Here is a 25,201-nt window from a genome sequence, read left to right as displayed (position 1 = left end):
TCGTCTTGGCAAATAACGACAATCCAACCTTAATTACCTAAAGCGTCTAATTTCATCCTTATCGATGTTTCGTCGTTATTTTCTTCCATTGTTAATAGCTTTAGTTATTATTATTTTTTATTGTTTTATTTATTATTAACGGTAGTCAAGTTTAATCGATAAGAAAAAGTGATGAAATGGGCCGACCTTGGCGCTAATGACCGTTTTTCTTTTTTTGGATATTGGATGAGTCATTTCGTGGAAGCAGTCAACCCGCGTGATAATGAAAAGACAGCTTTGGTAAACTGTCATGTTGTGTCGATGTATCATCGTGTGTTGATTTAAGAATTAAAAAATCTCACCACTGTCTCTCCTGTCAAACTGAATTTAAAGTAGACTTACAGCACAAGTGATTTAAAAAAAAAAACGTTGCATTGTAGCCAGATAATGTTAAACTGCGATGTGCAAGGTCAATTAAGCATCAAAAATCAAACGTGTGGGTCACTGCATTAAAACCGTAACTATATTGTCTTATATCTTGACAATAGAACCTGTTAATCGAAACTCACGAATGCACCGGTCTCTGACGTCACGAAGGACTTGCTAACTTTGGTAAAATAGATTAAATTTAGCAGAAAATACAATAAATACAAAAAGTATAACGAGTGCTAACCTGATACGAAATGAGTCGACGTTTCCAGTTTTGAATCTTGATATATATTTTTATGGTTGTTTTCATCATTATGTATACAAAACAAAAACCATGTCAAACGTCACTGCCGTCCTTAGTCTGAAATTTTGTTTATTCTGATGTAAATTTCGAGTGAATATGCATCAATACACATTTAAATGTAATGTATATTCATTTGACGTTACTAGGATCAGTAAAGCGTTTTTCCAAGTATGGGGTTTTCAAAATAACCGAGTTGAACGTTAACACTTATGTCACCTTCGTTGGGTTATATGCGTCGTTGGTTAGTTTTTCGTGAAATATTTGGACAAAATGGCCGCCTTGACACCTAGCGGCAAAAACTACAACTATCAAGGTGAATAATTATTTATTTGTAAATACGTATCTTACTATTTATTTGTAGTTGGTATTACTGTCGCTTGGAACAGAGAAACAAGACGGGGAAACATTGCACTAGAAAATTATAGCGCCATCTAGGATCAAGCTATATTATTCGTTCTTATTCCCCTGCAAAATGCGTATGACGTCATAAGCACATCTGGTCTTAAAACTAATACAGACCCGAACAATGTTCAACATCTTTTATTACCACGTGTTTTACAGCGTTTTATAAAGTCCATTTGTTTTTAAACAATAACTGCATAACTGAATTACTGCAATTAACACGTGTTTCAATTAATAATTGAACCCACCACATTGTAGAAAATTTTCATTCGAAATACACGATTGCGACTGGTAGGTAGTCTGGAAAAAAATAAATTGCAAAAAACTGATAGTAACTCATGTTATTTTGACATTAATAACACTATAAGTCAACGTGATTTAAGTAACTAATAAAATGCATTCATTTAAATTGAATTAAGTGCATGTTGTGTGGGAAAATGTTTCAAATTTGACTTTGTTTTTGCTTGTTGATTAATCCGGAACGAATCGCAACTGATTCCACAAAAGTGTCAAGTTTTATTACTGGTTTTATTATTATTCGTGACTGTATGTGTGCATTTCTTTTTCTTTCATTTTTCATGGTCCGTCTGTCTGTTCATCCACCAAACCGAAATTTATCTGATCTGCTGACATCAGTTCAAAATTTTGGCTGATAAATGCTATTTAAATTTTATAAAATGATAAACTCCTGTACTTGTTGTTTATGAATCCGACTTGAGTTTTATCCCATTACTTTACCAAAGTGTGTGTGCAATATTTGTCATGTGTTTCACGTAGCCGGTATCTCGGGGTGTCCACGTGTCCATTTTTTCTTTGACAACCATTACAGGAACGGCAAAAATTTTCTTGAAGTTTTACTGCTTGCGTGAAGTAGAAAAAATCCAGTCACGTCAGGTTTCCTTGTTGTGGTTCAGATTGTAATAGAATCCATCCAACGAATGGATTCACGTTTTCTCTAGAGTATGGAAAAATAGGTCTTCCGTTTCCGTCCGTCTGTCGTTTGTGTCGATTTTTATTAGATAGATAATCTCCGAAACTATTTTTATTTTCCGAGCGTAAGCGACTCTACTTTTACGTTTTCTCGATCTTTCATGACCCCTACAGTACGAAGAAATAGGTCTCCCGTTTCCGTCTGTCTGTCCGTCCGTCTGTTCGGGTAACTCAAAAAAATTAACGACTAAATCCAAACATCCATTCAGATTTAGGAATTAAACTCGTTTTTATTTTATTAATTTAACAACTTCCAAATTTAATAAGTTTAATAGGAGCAAAATCAGCCGTAGTAAGTACTAGCACCGCCCACCCGCCCTTTATTTTCTCAGAGGGTATGTCGTTCGCCAAAATCAGTGTTATCTGAACAAGTACTAGCCCCGCCCGCCCACCCCTATTTCTTCAGAGGATGTGTCATTTGCCTAAATAAGACTTATCTTAGCAAGCACCACCCTCTGAGATAATAACGGGCGGGTGGGCGGGGCTAGTACTTGCTAACATGTCTTATTTTGGCAAATGACATATCCTCTGAGAATATAGGGGTGGGTGGGCGGGCCTAGTACTTGTTAAGATAAGAATGTTCTTCAGTCCCTGCTGGACCAAAAATAAAGTAGTCAAGAGTTTTAATTCCTACTAAGATCATGAGTTCGAATCAGAGGCAGTGGCGGAGCATGGATAACTAAAGTATTATGATGATTTTTTTCTTATTGGTGTTATATTTCTGTCTAATAACATAACATCAATTTTATTTAGACTACTATACTCATTCACGTTACTGATTTGGTGCGATTTTTTGAAATGATGAGGAAACTTCTGTCCCTTTGTTGTTACTTTTCTAAGTATTTTGAAATTAAAATTCGCGGGAAAACGTAGAAAGTTGCATCTCTACATATCAAAAATTTTTGTTTACATATTTGTTATCTTAATAAAGTATGTTTATTTTTGGTCTGGCGCGGAGCCTGAAGAAATCGGGTGAATGTTCAAACAATTGCTCCACAAGTATGAATGCATCGATAAAACGCAAGGATACATCAAGGACACGTAGGTCAAATCCGACAGGTACTATACTAATAATAATAAAAAAAGATAATTGCTGTTATAGTGTAAAAAAATGTTTTTTTTACGGCACGGTCGGAGTGCATAAAATGTAATGATACAATTTGGATTTTTTTTCGAAAGTCTGAATATATAGGATAAAACAAATCAAGCCGGATTCATAAACCACAAGTGTACGAGTATGTTACTTTATAAAAATATGGATGACGTACTTAGAATCCTGTTGTATAAAAAGCTTTCTTCGATGTAAATAGTTTTCCAACATGAGGATTATGAGGAGGATTAACTTTTAATGTTTGTTAGATACCTGTTTATAATTATTAAAATAATCGCTGGAAAATAAGTAAATTTTTCCACGATTTCTTTGGAACTTTTCTTGATAATTTTTTGACATGATGTTCACTTTCCGTAGAATTAAATGTATTATGTATTAATATACTGGGCCGATGACAAGCTCATGACCGGTTAGATGCCTTTTGACCTGACCTGACTTGACCTGACGTGACCTAATCTGATCATATTTCAACTCTCTGACGTTGTAGCTCTAAAATTGACAAAAACATCTGAACATATATTTTTTAATTAATTAATCTAATTTCTTAATAGAATTTCTTAAATTAATGTTAGTTCCTTACTGTAAAATTCCGCCAACATTATCGGCCATATTTTTCGAGATCAAACTTAAGTCTAGGGAATTTTGATCCATCTGTTGGCAGACTTTCGTGCCAATTTGAAAACTTTCGCTTAAAATTAAATTGCCCAGAACTGCAGATGTAATTCATGTTCAGAAGATGTTTGTATTTCCGTATTCTATGTGTTGTGAAACGTCAAAAAAATATGGAAATGGAGATTCGTTAAAATGGTTCTATTACAGTGCTTACCTTAATTAATTTCGCTTTTTTGACGTTTCACAGATCGTAGAAAATTGTAAAGCAGAAGTTTGATCATCTTCTCTAAAACAACGATGACGTTTAACTTCGATCATGTCATATTAAAAAGTTATTAAATAAAAATCATAAAAGTAAGGTTATGTTATGAGGTAATACCTGTAATCACAACCTCTATTAATAGTTGAATTAAAATTCCGTCGCCTTTTTATATTCACACTTATTAATAAACCCATTCGCTTTGTTCGAATGAGTTTTTTAATGTGTGGCAATAAAACTTCGAACTAATTTTAAATAATTCCTGCAGCATAAAATTTCACAGCCACTATCGATTACATAACGTCCCGAATATAAATTTAAACACCCCGCTGTTTTCACAAATCAATCCCAGCTGTGATTGATTCCCTCAATACTAATTCATAAATGATGAAAATACACAAGTCCACATTTCCCGAGCGTTAATTATTTCCCAGCCGGAGCACGTTCTTCCCTAGCTCACCCTGTATATGGCGGCGGAAAAGGGAAAAGCCGCCTTTGTGCGCCGAAACATCTTCAATTAATTAGTAGAATTTGTGATGCTAGTGGTGAATAATAAATAATATCCTCCCCTCTCGTTCATCAACCGCCCTTTCGATAATAATTAAACATAATACCCCAGACGGAATCGATATAATCAAGCAGGTGTCGCCCCTTTTTCCAATTTTTACTAAACTTTTCCAGTAAATGCCGACTTTGGCCGTCAATTTCACGGACGTTACATGCATTTTAAAAGGTATTATTATATTTCTGGATCGATGGACCACGCCCCCACCCACCCTCCCACTGTTTGGTCAATTGTTGTAATTTCGACGATTCCGTTGTTGCTTTTGTCGGACTTGTTTGTTATTGTTTATGTAGTTTTTGTCTAATCGTATTTTTAGTGGTAATTGATTGTTTAAGGGGGTGCTGGTCGGGGGCTGGGGTGACACGCCCTTGAGGGACGGCACTAACTGGAGTGCTCCTTTATTTACACGAAAAAATGTTCGAGTGGAGCTTTTTAATGCTGAACTGTGGAATTAAATGAATTAAATGAACGAATTGGGTTGTGCTCTTTATTTAATTATTCCTTGTGTATTTTCTTTGTTTTTTTTTTTGGAACTGGGTTTAATTTAGTTTGGTGTTTATTGTTGTCTGTATTTTTCTAGCACCCGAACTGTTAATGATGTTTTCATACACGCACTGCTGTTTTGAATGTAGAGTATCGATTTTCACGTAATTCTAACTACTAAATAATTTAATTATTAATAACAAAGTGCACACTATATTTCCATTACTCTTAAAAATTACATGAACCGCTTGTTTTTCAACAATTCGATTATATCAATATAGTGTTTTTTTGGCGTTCGATTTCTTCATTACGTCTTCGTCCACTAGCAGTTGTTTTGAACTTTATTTATATTCATATTACCACACGGTTTTTGTAGGGTGATAAAATTTTTCCACCTGAAAGTTACTCAGTTCTTCGTCAGACCCTAAACAGGGCCGTATTTGATGTTCGCTTTGATGAATTTATTTGAGGTGGATAAACAGAGTTATAAAATTATTTTGCCTCAGAAATTAACCATACATACCTAATGTAACTTTTTAGTATACAAAAATAGTGGATTTTGGCATGTGACGAACGCGAAGTTTAAAATTTTCAAATTTGGCGCCTTTTTAACAAAGTTAGGGTCATGGTACAAGGAGACATGGTATAGGCATCCGATGTACCAATTTAAAAATGGTCTGCGCATCCATTTGTGACGTTAGGTGGCATCAACGACCTTGTGATTCTTGTGAGCTTCGCTAGGGAAGTCTAGGGAATTTCAGCTTGAGTTGTCATTGCTCTGTCCAATACGTCAATTAGTTGTCGGATAACGAATTGTATTTTAAATTTCGCGCTAATTTCACCCCACTTGACGTCACACCCGATGCGTATGCCTATACCATGTCTCCTTCTACCATGGTTAGGGTTACCTGAGGAAGTACGAACGAGATATCGGATATGTGAAACACGTGGAAAATGTAGCACAAAAAATGTTTGTAGAGTCATTATGATTAAAATCAGGCGGATTCATAAACTACGATGTTTTGATCTAAACCAAGCTATCTGATATGCTTCTATTTTTATCCAAGTATTTTTTGTCTCTCACTTGTCTCTTATTTTTTCATTTTAAGTTTATCTAAAGGTGGGTCGCGTAATTATCAGATATTTTATCTTTATTGTCTACACAGAAATTTTTGTTTTTGTTAATTTTTTCTTACCTACAAATGTGTTTTGTAATTCTGTATATAATCGCGCTATACCTACAATTGTATCACCCATTTGATGGTTTATTCTTCAAGTTCAAATATTAAAGGATTCAGAGCTTCACCCTGCACAACTCCTTTGATGGTTTTGAAATTCTTTTAAGTTTTAAGTTCTTAATCTTTTCCAAGTTTATTCATCAATTATTATCAATCAATTTAAGTGTGGCATATCTCATATGTATATAGATATTATACTCCTTATATCCGAGCATTTTTCAGTTATTTGTCTCAGTGTGAATGGTCTTCTACTTCTTTGTATCTCATTTAATTTCTTCTCCATTAGTCTTCTTTCTGGTATTCTTTCATAAATGCACTTTTTTCCTCCCATTCTGTCGCTCTTAATTTTTGTATACTTATTTATACCTTCTTCACCCCTATCTTTTCTTGTTTGTTTGATTGTATAAAATAATATACACCTGTACTTGTGCCTTATGAATCCGCCTTGTTGCTGTTTATTATTATTATAATTTTTATTGTGTAAATCTTCTTAAGTCGGATAATACGTAAGCTTTTTTCCATGGTCAAACTCACAAGAAACACAGGCATACCTTGCATTTTATAAATACATTTATATTTTTGGAGCAATTGTTAATCAAATTTCTGTTTTCTATCGTCAGTGCAACTGCGAGTTATGTTTTCGTAACATAATGTGTTCGAATTAAAGGCAGTGGCGGAGAATGGGTGATTTACAAGTCTAAGATCCTTTCTTACATTGCTTACACTGATTGGTATTGCTATACTGTTGTTTTAAACACACTGTTTCAAGAACGGGGGAAATTCTGTCTAATAACATAAGACCAATTTTTAAATTAACTAATTTACATTCCAGTGTTATTTTTTACTTCCCGAGTGTAAGCGAAGGAAGTATTGTAATCGAGTCCGTCGGTCGACTCTCTAGTTTTACGTTTTCTCAACCTTTCATGACCCCAAAAGTACGAAGAAATAGGTCTCCCTTCTCCATCTGTCTGTCTGTTTGTCTGTCCGTCCGTCCGTCCATCCGTCTGTCTGTCTGTCTGTCTGTCTGCCGTCACGAATTTTTATTAGACAGATAATCTCCGAAATTACTAGGCCGATTTTTGTCAAATTTTGTATTTATATTAGAAATATCATGTAAATGAGTTCTATCTAAAATGTGTATGATGAATCGGTACTTATGATTTATCATTCCATTAATATTTTTTGGATTTGCGTATACAGATTGACTCAAAAAAATTAATGATTGCTTGAATTTATTTTATTGATTTAATCAGGAACTACAAAACCGAATGCTTTGAAATTTTAAAGTTATCATAAGCATGGCAAATTTTTGATCAAAATGTATTTGCTCATCCCCCCTAAAAAATTGAGTGACCCCAAAATTTTGCAGAATAAATCTTATCTAAAGTCTGCAAACTATGATGAGTCTATACTTGTGATTTATCACTGCATTAATATTTTTTAGATTGGTTATACAGAGTGTCTGAAAAAAATTAATGACTGAGTAAATTTATTTTATTGATTACATCAAGAACTGGAAAAGCGATTGCTTTGACATCATGCAGACGTTTTGAAGTTATTGCAGGCATGGTAAATTTTTTATCAAAATATATCTAAATTTTGATGAGTCTATATTTGTGATTTATCATTGCATTCACATTTTTTAAATTTGGATGAATAGATTAATTTATTTTATTAATTAAATCCAGGACTGCTCATTCCATTTTTCCCAAATTTGGGGGGGGGGGGATACTTATAATACGTTATTATTAGTATTTCTGCACCAACCTAAGTTGAAATAAGTGGGTTTTTTTGGATTTTCTAAAGTAAAAGCTCATTTGAAACATAGGTGTAGCATGCTTCTTTACACTTACTTTAGCATTTAAATATTTAGATATGTTTATTTCTTATAGGGGTTCTCATAAAAAATATAAAATCCGCAAAATCAAATTTTATGATTTTTTGAAAATGCTGGATGTTTCATTGTAGTTCAGGAGCGAGAGAAGTTCTGTCGAAACAACTTTCCACCAATTTTTTTATTGTTTAAATCTTCTTTTGTCGCATAATTCGTTAGTCTGACTCATAGACGTCTCGGAACGTTTTCGTTCTGAAATGTTAATTAGAACTTTTTCCAATGGTAAAACTCACAAGAAACACCTACCTTCCGTTTTCTATCGTCGGAGCAACTGCGAACTGACACTCCACGCCAGACCAAATATCAACAAATCAACAGAGTGTGTTTTCGTACCAAAATGCGCACTGCGGTTGGTATTGCTATATTGGTTTGTTTAAATCAAACTAATTTAAATTCCATTGTTATATTTCGTTTTAGCACTATATTTATATCGTTAGTCCATCAGCTAGTCTTCTTTATGTTTCCGTTTACAGTGTTTGTTCCACGCGGTTTTTTTTTTGGCGCTGTATGAGCAACATTTTTTGTCAATACATGTATGACCATAACGTTGTGGCCATTTTGTCTTCCTATTTATAAATAATTATAATAATAGTCTTCCGTTGAACGGTGAATAAAATCGGCGTGGGGAAAACTCAACAACTTATTTCTTAATAACTCGAATTTACACGACTGAGTGTTACAGAGATTATGTACAAAATAATTCCGGCGCAACTTCACTGGGTTGCAGCCTTATTGTGAGTTTTTCGTTTTTGTTGCCTGATTGGTAGGCAACCAATAATTCAGTTTGAATGATAAATTGCTACCTACCCCGTGGGAGCGGCAAATTCTTATCAAAAATGCAGCGACATTTCCAAACCCAACTTGACGTAAAATCACCCTGTACAAATTCTGAAAAACACAAACATTATTTAAGTAAGTTTGAAGTGTGATTACTTTTTTACATACTGATTGCATCCGTGTTTTGCTTACCTTTACCTTTCAGGTGATGAGGTTCTCTTGATCAGATCCATTACGCCGGTAATTTTAAATGCGTTACATCATCTTAATGAGATTAAAATGTATGTGATTCGGTAGTAAACTTGTAATTTTGGTTTAGTAGTGTCATTTATTTGAAATTTGCGTTCTATTACTTAACTCATTTTTGAAAAGCGTGTTTTCAAACAATATTTAAATTAAATCCGCGGATGATTTCTGCGTGACGTGTGGGTTAACATCACTATCGCACTCGGGTGATTAGACAAATCGGCTAACGCCTCGTTGTGACGAGTCTTCCTACTTGTACCGTAATAATGCTTTTATTCCATTTATAGCGTAAATAAATATTGTTAGTTACGGTTATTTTCGTTGTTTTCTTTCTGCCTGTTCTTTTTTCTTCGTTTCTGTTTTTGTCTATGATCCAATTTCACCGTTTTTGTCATATCTGACGCATTCAGTTTATAGAAGCACAAAAAATTCACGTTTTGAGTCGCTGTCGGATGCTTTAAAAACGTCCAACTTATCCATCCCCCGCTCCAAATTCGGTGACGTCAACGCAAAAAATTATTTTATGAGGTTTCCATATTAGTTATGCGTTCATGCCAGTGAACTTAAAAGTAAAAACGTGAATATGCAGTTTCATATTTAACTATGTTTACTTACTGGTCACGTAACAATTAGCGTCATTTGTGAACGCTTGCAAGCAATATTTTTACGAACGCCAACGGTTTACCTCAACCGTATTTGTGTTATTTTATGTATATAGTTACGAATATTAAAACATTTGACATGCATTAACATGCATAGTATTCAAAAGTATAAATGCCTTTATCCATCGAAGGCCAACCTTTTACAAAAAATTAACAAAAAAGTGGTGAAATATTCCACTAAAATCTAATTAGCTATTTATATTTATACATGCAAAGAGCTTGGTTCGAGTTTTTTTTTTTAATTTTAAACTAAAAATTAACAATAATTAAATTGTGATTTTGGATATTATGAAATAAAGAAATCCATCGCTTATCTTGTTTTATTTTTTTGTATATTTTGTTGATTTTTTAAAATCATCGATGATTTTTAATAAAAAGATTAAAAAATGCTAATTAGTTAGTTATGTTTATAAAATGTGTAAAAACTTGTTTTCAGGTTTTTTATTTTATTTCGTAATTCATTATGATTATATTTAGTGTGCCTGTACAGATTAATGAATAAAAAAACACTTCTGTTGTTATACATCGTTCACTTTGTTCACAATATTTTTGATGTAATAATGTTTGGGTGGTTTGTAATATATCGCTGTTTGTTACGAAGGACAAACTAACAGCACTGTTTTTTTATTAATTTCGGTTAAAACTGATAAAAACACCAATAAATGTCACATAACTTTGTAGTAGTGACAAATGTGTCGGCCCAACGGTCTTTGGTGTCACTGTACATTAAATTGTTAAATGATAGCAAATAGTGGAACAAGACCTGGTCCTATTTGGTAATAGTATATTGCTAACCTAGGTTTCTGCTTGAATTTTAGTACTTCCGGCTCTTATAACAAACAAAATTCACAACTAGCTCATTATTGTGTAAGCACATATGTAAATACGTGTTTAAAAAATTAACAAACACTAACGTTAAACGATTTTTTGCAATTTTTTGTCGTCTCTATTTTTTTTAAACTCAGTTTTAATTCTTATGCATTCCAAAGTGACGCATGTCTGTAATATAAATACGTAATAATTATATAGTAACGAGCGTAAAAAAAAGCTACAGTTCCTTGTTGATCGTCTTTTGCCACTAAAACGTGTGCCAGCATTTACATCGAAACGGTATGTCAAAAAAAGTGAGGTTATGCTAACTTGGAAGCACGAACAACTGGACGAAATACGAAAAAGGGCTTTTGCAGTAATTAAATTTACAATTTTAATTTCTTTATTAGATGTAATCTGTGTTAAAAAAATTGTGACGTGTACAAGCGTTTTTTTTTCAAAAAGACATAAAAATGCAGCAGCTGCAAGTGGGAGTTGGTTAATAAAAAATTGATCTAAAAAAATGTAAAAATTTTATTTTTTGTGATAACCTCTAAAAATTATACACAGCAAAAAGTTGTATTGTATAACAGTTAAATCAAATAAACATAGAGTTCTTTGAAATGACGTCATCAAATTTTTGGTGGGGATGATTAGTAGGAGACCCTTATGTATTTAAAAAAAAATGTGAGATAATCCCATGGACTACTTGTGTCTTTTTTTCAACGAATGTGAAAGAATCTCAGAAACCCGTTGTGCCGTTGGCAAAATATAAGCCCCGCCCACCCATCCTATCTCAATTGTGATGATATCTTTTCTATTCGTCGTGAATCAGGGGGCGGACCTTAATTGCAAAATCCTTATTTCTCTACATGTGAAACAAGTACTTAAGTCATTGCGTTGTTCAAAGAAAACTGTATGTGTTATGAGGAAAAGAAAGCCAAGGATTAAGTCCTAGCTATATCCGCACCGATCTCAGTTGTGATAAAGTTTCACATTTATTTTTCATTCCTTGTCAGACCGAGGGGCGGAGCATAATTACAAAATCCGTATTTCCTTACAAAAATTTACCATTTTAAACATGTTTTAAGTTTCTTCTTGCGAAAAGAGGACTGCCTATATTCATAAAAACAGAGGCAAAATAAAAGCCCCGCCCACCCACCCTGTCTCAATTGTGATGATTTTTTTTTCTATTCGTCGTGAGTCAGGGGGCGGACCTTAATTGAAAATTCCTGATTTCTCTACATGTGAAACAAGTACTTAAGTCATTGTGTTGTTCAAAGAAAAGTGTATGTGTTATGTAAAAAAGAAAGCCAAAGATTAAGTCCTACCTATATCCACACCGATGTCAGTTGTGATAAATTTTTCATTCGTTGTCAAATCGAAGGGCGGAGCATAATTGCCAAATCCATATTTCCTTACAAAAATTTACCATTTTAAACATGTTTTAAGTTTTTTCTTGTGAAAAGAGGACTACGTATATTAAGAAAAACAGGGGCAAAAATAAGCCCCGCCCACCCACCCTATCTCAATTGTGATGATTTTTTTTTGTATTCGTCGTGAGTCAGGGGGGGGACCTTAATTGAAAACTCCTAATTTCTCCACATGTGAAACAAGTACTTAAGTCATTGCGTTGTTCAAAGAAAACTATATATGTTATGTAAAAAAGAAAGCCAAAGATTAAGTCCTAGCTATATCCGCACCGATCTCAGTTGTTATAAATTTTTCATTCGTTGTCAGATCGAACGGCGGAGCTTAATTGCAAAATCCATATTTCCTTAAAAAAAATTACCATAACACAATAGAAAGAATACAGTTTTAAGTTTCTTCTTGTGAAAAGAGGACTGCGTATATTAACAAAAACAGAGGCAACATATAAGCCCCGCCCACCCACCCTATCTCAATTGTGATGATTTTTTTCAATTCGTCGTGAGTGGGGGGGCGGATTTTAATTGGAAACTCCTGATTTCTCCACATGTGAAACAAGTACTTAAGTCATTGCGTTGTTCAAAGAAAACTATATGTATTATGTAAAAAAGAAAGCCAAAGATTAAGTCTTACCTATATCCGGACCGATCTCAGTTGTGATAAATTTTTCATTCGTTGTCAAATCGAAGGGCCGAGCATAATTGCAAAATCCATATTTCCTTACAAAAGTTTACCATTTTAAACATGTTTTAATTTTTTTTGTGACAAGAGGACTGCGTATATTAAGAAAAACAGAGGCAACAATAAGCCCCACCCACCCCATGTGAAACAAGTACTTAAGTCTTTGCGTTGTTCAAGGAAAACTATATGTGTTATGTAAAAAAGAAAGCCAAAGATTAAGTCCTAGCTATATCCGCACCGATCTCAGTTGTTATAAATTTTTCATTCGTTGTCAGATCGAAAGGCGGAGCTTAATTGCAAAATTCATATTTCCTTACAAAAATTTACCATAATACAATAGGAAGAATACAGTTTTAAGTTTCTTCTTGTGAAAAGAGGACTGCGTATATTTAGAAAAACAGAGGCAAAAATAAACCCCGCCCACCCACCCTGTTTCAATTGTGATGATTTTTTTCTACTTGTCATGAGTCAGAGGGGCGAACCTTAACTGCATAATCCTTATTTCTCTACATGTGAACCTCAAAATGTTACGAAAGTTCTGAAATTTGTGCGATTTTCCACTTTAATTTTCCCTAAGAATGAGCCAGAACCCCCATTATAAAAGTATTATCAAGAAACTGGTGAAGCAAAATTGGACGGTGTTTATTTCAGTTGTGAACACTACAATACTATATAAATAATATCAAATAATCTGTTAAAATGTATTTCTTTGTGAGAAAAATCATCACATACACCATAAAGAAAACAATTGGTCTCATATTATTATACAGAATAGTTAAAAAATATCTTCTATTACCTTCCTAATGTGTTATCGTAAAATTTTTAAAAACTAATTCGGATTCATTCATAAACCATAAGTGCAGGAATATATTATTTTATAAAATTGAAATAACCTTTATCATGCAAAATTTTGAGATGACGTCATCACAGTGTTGGTGGGGATAATCAGAAAAAGTTTGGTTAGCGTGTTACTATTTACACGATATTCCTAAAATATGTATACAATTTGACAACAATCAGTCCAGTAGTTTCGGACATAAAGTGATAGCAATAAAGGAATATTGACTTGTACGGAAAAAATGGAGATATCCCATTCCGAGGCGTATTTTTAATAACTGCATTATTCACACACTTATTGTTATGAAATTTTTAATATAACTTGTCCACAACTTTCACTATGTAACATGCGACGGCAGTTTCATTTTTAAACAGTTTATTATCAAATATTGTTAAATTTTGTTTAAATTTTTGCATCGCGTATTTAAAAAATCAATATTTCAGTTATTTATGGAAATTTTGGAACGCGGTTTTCACCACAGTTTTCAGTTTTCAAAACTTTAGAAACCATAGCAGACATATGTTCGACTTTATTTGTTGGAATTGAGATAGAGTGTAATGTATCGAAGATTCCATGCCCTGAAACATTGTTTTGGGATGACGTCATTAAATTTCCGGGGGAGTTGCAGAAACGAAATTAGTTGATGTTCTATAATAAACACATCGGTTACAGTTACCCACTTTTTAGAATACTTCCGTCCAGCGAATGGCTATTTTAATGTTTTCTGGATATCTTATGACCCCCTATATATGAAAAAATTGGTCTCACGTTGCCATCTGCGTGTCTGTCGTCTGTATCGATTTTTATTAGATAAATAATCTCTGAAACTACTGAACTGATTGTTATCAAATTTTATGACTGTCATATAGATGGTAAAACGCTAACCAGAATTTGTTTAATAATCCCCACCAATAATGTAATGGTATCACCTCGAAATTTTGCATAGTAAATGTTACTTAAATTTTGTAAAATACCACTACTCCTCTTACACTCGTAGTTTATGAATCCGTTTTGATTAGACATACAGGGATTTTTTAAAAATATAAAACAACATTTTACAATTTAACTTCAGAACTCAACTCTGAAATCTTACAAATGTTTTAAGGATATCATAAGTATTATAAACAAATACGTATCCTTGCTAAAATCTTGATAAAATTTTGTAATATAAAATATGTGTTGAAAACAAAACAAAATTAGAAAATTGGCAGGCGATTTTTTCCACTATAAACTTAATAGTTTCATTATCGTCGTTAAGATTTCTTATGGAGATGCGGGCAGCGAAATTTTGTCTGACCTAACCTGACTCAACCTGATCTGATCTGGCTTGAGCTGACCAAATAGTTACGGTCCGTAGTAACACTGATACAACTAACTAAACAAAATTCAGCATAGTTTTACTTTACCAAAAAAATATCTTGATCACTTTTTTATTATTTAAACAAAAAATTCACAAAAAACGTTGGAAGTCCCATTAAACCAAATTAAAATATATCACGACACATAATAAAAATCTCCGTAGACGATGCTTACTAAATAACCGGAAGATCTAGTTCTACGAGTTTAAGTAACACAAAAATACAAAACAGGTAAAAAATTAACCCAGACACTTACATCATTTTCATTTTTAATTGGGAACCTTGATCAATAAAATGTATTAATCAATGTAATTAGGCAGGTTTTCATAATGAGATGTAAATTGTATTAAAGAAGTGACAAGTTCAACATGTTTTCACTTTCTGGAGAAAAAAAACATCAGCTAAAATATACCTATACTAAATGCTACGCAAAATTAATACGATACGTCGACTCGTGAACCAATTTATGAAAATTAATCTGATTAATTAGGAGACACAAACACGTTTAACTAATTCGAAATAATTGCATTTATGAGAGAAAAGTTTGATTAAGAAAGCGGTATGTCAAGGCGATGAAACCTCTGTTGTATTTTTTAATCGAAATTGGTTCGATAACAAGCTCGGATTTCCTAGCTTCGGCTACTAAGTAAGCTGAAGTAAGTAAAAATTGATTACATATAGGTACCAATGAAGCGTCTCTTATTATAAAACCATAATTAGTCAGATATGTAAACACAAAGTCAATTAAAACACAAACTGGCTTTTGCAATGTTATAAACATGTAAACGCGAAAATAAAACCTGGCCTTTTACGTCGTTGCTTTATCGCTGATGGTTTTATTTAGCACGAAAATTTGAAATTTTAAAATGTTTAAATTATGCCAGAGTGACAAACTCAAATAAAAACCTTTGCGCCGTATCATTGCGTGAATCATAGGTGAAAAAGACACTAAAACAAAAATAAAACCACCTTTCCGTCATTATGTGATATGGAATTGTCATAAATCGGTAAAACTTTTCTCAATCTCACAATCAATCGGTCGTTACTTCCTCCACTCGTCAATACCTCATAACGCCAAGCATTACATTTTTACGACCAATTAAAAACCTATAATAACAATTTACCACCAACACTATCGGTAAATTTTGACTGTTCAAATAAATGTTTAGTATTAATTAGTTTTCACGGGCCACCACGGCAACTCAATCGAACCCAAATCGGGTGAGCTTCGACTCGGAGAGAAATCATTTCCTGTTTTTACACTCTCGCACATCCGGCCTGTTATTATAATCGAATTATGTCGATTCTACATAACCCATAAACAAAATAGGCGCTTCCATATTTATATATATTATTTTTTGTCGGCAGGTAATCATTACTGCTGGCCTTCATTTGGTCGCGATAAAAGCACTTATTTGTGTTTTCGTGCCATTTATGTACTTTTAGGCAGATATGGGTTTGTGCAGGATGGTAATTCTTTTCGGACGATAAAACAAAAAAGCGAATTTTTGAAAACTCGGATCGATTGAGTCATCACGAATTTATTTAAATGGTTTTTCTCGAGACATAACATGATAAGGAGTTCATGATAATTCCACGCCGATGTACATGTTTAACATTGGAAGATAAATGCAGTTAAATTGAGCATGTATTGTGCAAGTTGTTGTTAATGATGGAAGTATGTACATAGTGAGGTCGAACTGTGTGTTTTTAAAAAAAATGGAAGGGAGTTGAGTAGTCTATAACACACTAAACAATTATAAACCAAAGATTTATGTGGATTATGCTAATTTAGACATGTGTATTTAGTTAATCGAGATTTTTCAGAGATGGCGCTGATTTAGGTTAAGTGGATAAAAATTGAACACCACCAATATTATATTTTTTAAGGTTATATCGGCGTCTGTTATTTTTTGTTATCGTGGTTTTGGGAAGAAAATAAACAAAATTTGTATATCTTAATGTAAACGCTATAACTACACGATGGCAATTTATCAGTTTCCGCGCCTCTTATTTATACATTACCTACCATGTTTAGATCAAATGGAATGCGATAATACTTTATCCGAAGTTGAACAAAAGGGATTAAATAACTTCGTTTCTATATATACGTTTTATTAAAATTGGTCTAAAACACTAATTTAAATAACACAACTTAACAAAAACAAAGTACACCAATAACCTAAGTATACACAATAGATTTTTCCTGCTTCGCGTTATAATTGAGCTGTTAAACCACACTGAGTGCTCGAATAGCTTAATTGAGTTTTCTAATAGACCTGGTGCAATTTATGTTTACAAGATTGGTAATTATTACAAATGTCACTGTCAAAAAAACGACATATTTTTTTAATTAGAATTTAATTTGACATTTGTCGTACCAACTAAGACAAAGTCCCCAAAAGTTTAAACGTTTCTATTTTTTTTTTATCAACAGTGTGGTTTATTAAAACAAATGGATCCTAGATAGACACGTTAGAGATAAAAATAACAGTAAATAATAACATTGTTAAAACGTAAACGTCTAGAAGTAAATTTAGAGCAAGTAATTCAATTTTATTTATACTTGGCGATGATTCTAGACATGAGGAAATTATATGCTACCTCAACGAGATTAGTTTATCGGGGAAAGGTCGTCGCTGTATCAGCATTACATTTTACAAAAAATTGCCAAAAGATATAATAAAATGAAAATAATTCACAGATTTTCGAACTTATCTCTAAGAAAGCTTTCTTTAGATATCCAATTTATTGCAAGTCATCCTAATAATTTTTTTAGGAGTTATTATGATAAACCCGACCAATCACTATAAGAAAAGTTAAAAAATTTAATGAACCAATGACTTTGACATCAAACGTCAAATTTCAAATTGAGCTTGACAGTCTGTCAGTAGTACCAATCTACAAGCAAACAAAATGTATGGCCTACTAGATATCAAATATTAAAGAAGTCAATAAAAAAATAAATACCTACTTCAAAAAAGGTTTTTCTATTCATATCATTTGGAGGACCTCATTTACCAAGATTTTAGATACAACGAATGAACTTCTCACTAAAGAAAATCCAGACATGATCAAGTAAGAAGCAAATTAAAGTCCTCGAACAGAAAATGCAGAATACTGAAATAAAACTCGTTTTAACTGAAAGGCGAATGTAATAACTAGTCATTAATGGAAGACACACAACTAAAAATTTGTGTGCAGTAAAAATTTCACTTACTTAATTATAAAAGGAAACCACGATTTTTCTGCTAGATATCTAAAAGTGGTAAAGTATATAACATGCGTGAAAGATATTATGACGTTAAAGAAGTCAGTCGATCATGGTAGCCAACAAAACGAAAAAAGAACACGGCCTGCTAAGGTCACTTATCGATACCTATGTGTCTAATAATTTTAAAAACAAATTTATTGATTGTAGTTACCTCGTTTTTTTTTAATCAAGTCAAACAACCTTATTCGCAATTCAGTGCGCATGCGCTTTACTTAACCTTGGAATGGGTACTGGAGTACTATAATTATGAAACTTCGAATACACAAGTGGGTGCTTAGTACAATTTCAAAATTAGGTAGTAATTATAGCAAAGTACCATAAATTTTAAGTCCACAGTATAAAAATAGACCGAAACTTGAGTTGGTACTGATAGATCCTGGTGGTAATTTCATCAGCTTACTACTGTGCGGCAAAGCAATTACTGTCTTATCGTGTAAGGTAAGAAATGCCTTTTCAGCGTTACTACTTAAATAACAGTAGCATAAAACGCCAACTTTTGAATAAAGGAGTAAAAGCGAGGTTTTAAAATTAACGTACTTCTTCAGAAATGGGCACCCATGTAAATTATTTTTGATTTAGTAGGCCATGGACTAAGTTTAATGATAGCTTAAATAGTAAACCTAATGTAGGCAAAAGTGCCATAGCTAAGGTTACATGTGTCACAGTTGTTAAATACACAATTTCGAATATTGAAAAATCTACTCTTTTTACGATTTTGTTGTAATGCACTTACCAACCTCATAAAACATAACACTGATAACATTTCAGTAATTTATATTTAAACAATAATGCAATGAATCCGATACCGTTCATGAGAAATCAAATCCCTGAAGATCCATTTACTGGATAATATATTTTATTTTAAAGTCCTCGTTCATGAGTTATAATAAAACTTATCTTTGCTATTCAACGATGCAACCTCTAGATAAACTTATTTAGAAAGAACTTCCTACACCCCTGAACCATAGTAAGTTGAACAAGTTTCATGACTGCTGGAGTACGAAAAAATAGGTCTTCCATTTTCTGTTCTGCTGTCTGTGTCGATTTTCGTTAGACGGATAATCTCCAAAACTGCTCGACCGATTGTTGTATACATGTATAATTTTATATGTATGTAGAAATATCATGTAGATCGTTAAATGCTAATCAAAATTTGGTTAGTCAACCCCACCAATAATTTGATGATATCATCTCAATGAACCGTATTTTTAAATGATTTTTTAATGTTATACAAAAATATACTCTTATACCTGTGGTATACGAATTCAGTTTCTTCGCTAAACGCAAATTATTTTGGAAAACTTTTGAAAATTTTGATTTCACTTTTCGTGTTTATTGGAACAGATATACTGACGGCGATCCCAGATTTGTAACTGGCGGAACCATTGAAGAAATTTTAACCATTTTTTTTGAAAATTTCTGAAAATTTTGAATTCAGTTTTCGCATTTATTGGAACAGATATCGTGACGGCGATTTCAGATTTGTTACTGGCAGAAGATTATCCAAAATTTGACACCAATTTTCAGTGGATTTTTAGACATTTTAACCATTTTTTTGATAAATTTTTGAAAATTTTGGAATCAAATTTTACTTTTATTTGAATAGATATGGTGAAGGTTATTTTGGATTTGTGCTTGGCGAAAGGGTATCTATAATTTGACATCAATTTTCAGACGATAGAACCAATTTTAACCATTTTCTTGGAAAATTTTTGAAATTTGAAATAATATTTTACCATTATTTCAATAGATGTCGTGAAGATTATTTCGGATTTGTAACTGGCGAAAGATTATCTACAATTTGACATCAATTTTCGGTCGATTGAACCCGTTTCAGCCATTTATTTGAAAATTTTTTGGAAATTTTGATTTCACTTTTTGTGTCTTTTGGAACAGATATCATGAATTTTAACCATTTTTTTGGAAAACTATTGAAAATTTTACTTTTATTTGAATAGATATGGTGAAGATTATTTTGGATTTGTAACTGGCGGAAGGTTATCTACAATTTGACACCAATTTTCAGACGATTGAACTAGTTTTAACCATATTTTTGGAAAATTTTTGAAAATTTTGAAATCATATTTTACCATTATTTCAATAGATGTCGTGAAGATGATTTCGGATTTGTAACTGGCGGAAGATTATATACAGTTTGACATCAATTTTCAGTCGATTGAACCAATTTTTTCCATTTATTTGAAAAATTTATGGAAATTTTGATTTCACTTTTCGTGTCTTTCGGAACAGATATGGTGACGGCGATTTCGTATTTGTAATTGACGGGAGATTATGTAGAATTTGACAACAATTTTCGGTCGATTGAACAAATTTTAACCATTTCTACTTCCCGAAGGAAGTATTGTAATATAGTCCGTCGGCCGACTCTCTACTTTTACATTTTCTCGATCTTTCATGACCTCTACAAGACCAAGAAATAGGTCTCCCGTTTCCGTTTGTCGGTCCGTCTGTCTGCCGTCCCGGATTTTTATTAGACAGATAATCTCCGAAAGTACTGGGCCGATTGTTGTCAAATTTATATTTATATTAGGTATATCATGTAGATGGTAAAACGTCACTTCAAAATTGTACATAGTAATTGGATTTTAAATTGTATCAAATAATATAGTCTTACACATGTAGTTTACGACTCCGAATTGAGATTTTACCCGAAACGTCCAGATTTTTGGAAAAAAAATCAAAATTACGGAACAACATTTTGACATTTAATTTGGAATCTATAAAACCGAATGCTTTGAAATCTTGCAGTTGGTTTACAGTTATGATTAGCATAATACAATTTTAATCACAATATATTTAATTATCCCCTGCAAAAAATTGATGACGTCACCTCAAAATTTAGCTGAATAAATCCTATCTAAAATGTACAAAATATGATGAGTCTCTTCTTGTAATTTATTATTCCATTCATATTTTTTGAATATGTATATACAGGGTGACCTAAAAAAAATAATGAATGCGTGAATTAATTTTATTGATTTAATCAGGAACTGCAGAACCGAATGCTTTGAGATTTTGCAAATGTTTTAAGGTTATAAAGAGCATAATAAATTTTTAGTCAAAATATATTTGCTTATCCCCTCCAAACAATTGATGACGTCAGCCCAAAAGTTTGCCAAATAATCCTATCTAAAATGTACAAAATATGATGAGTCTCGTCTTGTAATTTATCATTCCATTCATAGTTTTTGGATTTGCATATACAGGGTGACTCAAAAAATTTAATGAATGCACATATTTATTTTATTGATTTAATCAGGAACTACAACACCGAATGCTTTGAAATCTTGGAAATGTTTTAAATTTATCATAAGCATGGTAAATTTTTGATCAAAATATATTTGCTCATCCCTCCTAAAAAATGGATGACGCCACCCCAAAGTTTTGCTAAAAAAATCCTATCTAAAATGTACAAAATATTATGAGTCTCTTCTTGTGATTTATCATTCCATTAATATTTTTTCGATTTGCATATACAGGATGACTCAAAAAATTTAATGAATGCGTGCATTAATTTTATTGATTTAATCAGGAACTGCAAAACCGAATGCTTTAGTGTTTTAAGGTTATAAAGAGCATAATAAATTTTTAGTCAAAATATATTTGCTTATCCCCTCCAAAAAATTGATGACGTCAGCTCAAAAATTTGCCGAATAATCCTATCTAAAATGTACAAAATATGATGAGTCTCTTCTTGTAATTTATCATTCCATTCATAGTTTTTGGATTTGGATATACGGGGTGACTCAAAAAATTTAATGAATGCGCATATATATTTTATTGATTTAATCAGGAACTACAAAACCGAATGCTTTGAAATCTTGGAAATGTTTTAAATTTATCATAAGCATGGTAACGTTTTGATCAAAATATATTTGCTCATCCCTCCTAAAAAGTGGATGACGCCACCCCAAAATTTTGCTGAATAAATCCTGTCTAAAATGAACAAAATATGATGAGTCTCTTCTTGTTATTTATCATTCCATTCATATTTTTTGGATTTGGATATACAGGGTGACTCAAAAAATTTAATGAATGCGCAAATTTATTTTATTGCTTTAATCAAGAACTAAAAAACCGAATGCTTTGAAATCTAATGCAAAAAAAACATAATAGGCGTACAGTCGTCACGTTTCCGACAGCGAGGGAAGTACTGTCTAAACTCTTTGGACCAATTTTTTTGGAAAATTTTTGAAAATTTTGAATTCACTTCACGTATTTATTGAACCAGATATCGTGACGGCGATTTCAGATTTGTAATCGGATTGAGCCAATTTTAACCAGTTTTTTTTTTTTTAATTTTGAAAACATTGGAATCATATTTTACTTTTATTACAATAGATGTCGTGAAGACGATTTCGGATTTGTAATTGGCGGAAGGGTATCTACAATTTGACATCAATTTTCAGTAGATTGAACCGATTTTAATGATTTTTTTGGAAAATTTTTGAAAATTTTGGGATCGTATTTTACCTTTATTGCAATGAATGTCGTGAAGGTGATTTCGGACTTGTAACTGACGAAAGATTATCTACAATTTGACACCAATTTTCGGTCGATTGAATCAATGTTAACCAGTTTTTTTGGAAAATTTTTCAAAATTTTGAATTCACTTTTCGTGTTTATTGAAGAGATATCGGGACGGCGATTTCAGATTTGTAATTAGCGAAGAATTATATACAATTTGACACCAATTTTAAGTCGAGTGCACCAATTTTAACCATTTTTTGGAAAATTTGTGAAAATTTTGAATTCAGTTTTCGTGTTTATTGGAACAGATGTCGTGACAGCTATTTCAGATTAGTAACTGGCGCAAGATTATATACAGTTTGACACTAATTTTTAGTCAATTGAACCCATTTTAGCCATTTATTTGAAAAATTTTTGGAAATTTTGATTTCACTTTTCTTGTTTATTGGAACAGATATCGTGACGGCGATTTCGAATTTGTAATTGGCGGGAGATTATGTACAATTTGACAACAATTTTCGGTCGATTGAACAAATTTTAACCATTTTTTTTGGAAAATTTTTGAAAATTTTACTTTTATTGGAATAGATATGGTGAAGATAATTTTGGATTTGTAACTGGCGGAACGTCATCTACAATTTGACACCAATTTTCAGACGATTGAACCAATTTGAACCATTTTTTTGGAAAATTTTGAAACCAGATTTTACCATTATTTCAATAGATGTCGTGAAGGTGATTTTGGATTTGTAACTGGCGGAAAATTATCCACAATTTTACACCCAATTTTCAGTCGATTGGAACAATTTTAAATATTTTTTTGGAAAATATTTGAAAAATCTGAAAATTGCAAATCGAAAAACTGAAGAAAAGAAAAATAGCAAAATCGAAAGATTGCAAATGGTAGAACTCGACAAACGAAAAATTGAAACATGAAAAACTAACAATTGAGAAAGTTAAAAACCGAAAAAAATTAATGAATCAAAAAATTGGAAAGAAAAAATTAATCGAATCGAATAATTGGAAAACCCAATAATTGTAAAATCGGAAAATTATGGAGTCGTCGAAGTTGTAAAGTCAAAAAACATAACGTCGACACATCGAAAAATTGAAAAATTAAATGTCGAGAAATTCAAAATTAACTAGAACAAAAGAAAAACTTAAAATCCAATAATTGAAAAATCGCAAAATTGAAAAAGTGAAAATTTTTTAAAATTAGGATTATTATTACATATTTAAAGCCAAAACTTGAAAAATTGCAAATTAAAAATTAAAGAAATGAAAAATCGAGACACAGAAATATAGAATTAAAAAAAAATTAAAGTATCTAAAAGTCAAAAAACCGAAAAGTTGTAAATCAAAACATTGAAAAACTGAGAATTTTAAAAAACAAACAAAAAATAAAATAAAAAATTGAAACAAAAAAAAAATAAAGAAACGCAATTTGTGGGGTTGCAGTTCAGGGGCGAGGGAAGTTCTGTCGAAATAACTTTCGATCAATTTTTGTTAAAGTGTCACTAGGTACTTGAGTAAAAGTTCGTTTTCACCATGCACCATTTTTGCAAAAAAAATTTTTTGACGAATAGTTAGAGCACAACTTCTAGTATCTATACCTAATTTCTGTTGATTTGTACAGTTGGTTCTCAAAATATTTAACCGTTTTCATACACTCTAGCGACCCTGCATACGAGCCCTTGTTGAAATGAGAAACACAGCCGAAAGTCTACAATAAAACAACTTCTGTCTGAACTTTGGCCCTTGAGTATTGCAAATCGAATTCTCTAGGTGTATGTCATGTATTTAGTATATCTATAGATAAGTAGTCTATAATTACAACTTCATTATTTGTTATCAATTAAATATTTTCTTCGGTGGTAATTATAGACGCGAGAGTCATTTGATGGATTTATTTACTCGTCTGACGTGTCGTACATGTTTCAATTCTACGTTCCATTTATTTAATCTTCGCGTTTTGTCAAAAATAGTTCTAAGGAGTCATTATTTAGTGATCCAGCGGCTACATGTTATTCTAATACAGGCACAAATTACACAGTCAAATATAACTTGACGGCTATTTGATCTAAAGAATGTCAAATATGGTGTTTGTTCGAGCGCAATTTGAAACTACACTCCAATGTTTCAGTAATTTTATACGTGTTCTCGATCTTAACGGCATAAAGGACGCTAGTAGTAGTTGTAGGAACGGTCTTTAATCAGTCACCGTTTCACGGTATGTTGCTGTGTAATTGTAGTTGTTTAATTAATTGCTAATTGGTTGATACGTCTCACAAAAACAAACAAGTGATAGTTGCACCGGTTGACAGTGTTAATGCATTTTCCACTCCAAGAAGTTCACACAGTCGATATAGT

At 32.3% G+C, this 25,201-nt stretch overlaps 1 protein-coding gene and 1 long non-coding RNA gene across 3 annotated transcripts in view; both read left to right on the top strand.

Annotated features, from left to right (window-relative positions):
• The window catches only part of LOC135139023 (myb-like protein X), a 40,976-nt gene that overhangs the window by 4,340 nt on the left and 11,435 nt on the right, over positions 1-25,201 (top strand). The gene's annotated exons all lie outside the window — the stretch shown is intronic.
• On the top strand, positions 810-1,307 carry LOC135138839 (uncharacterized). The gene is made up of 2 exons (XR_010282067.1): positions 810-1,025; positions 1,074-1,307. It is a non-coding gene; the product is annotated as an uncharacterized LOC135138839 (long non-coding RNA).

Source organism: Zophobas morio, unplaced genomic scaffold (genome assembly GCF_036711695.1).
Source record: "Zophobas morio isolate AGI-343-1 ecotype UQ-CSIRO unplaced genomic scaffold, CSIRO_AGI_Zmor_V1 ptg000030l, whole genome shotgun sequence".
Lineage (NCBI taxonomy): Eukaryota > Metazoa > Arthropoda > Insecta > Coleoptera > Tenebrionidae > Zophobas > Zophobas morio.
Note: the sequence above shows the minus strand (reverse complement) of the source record. Positions and strands in the feature narration are given on the sequence as shown.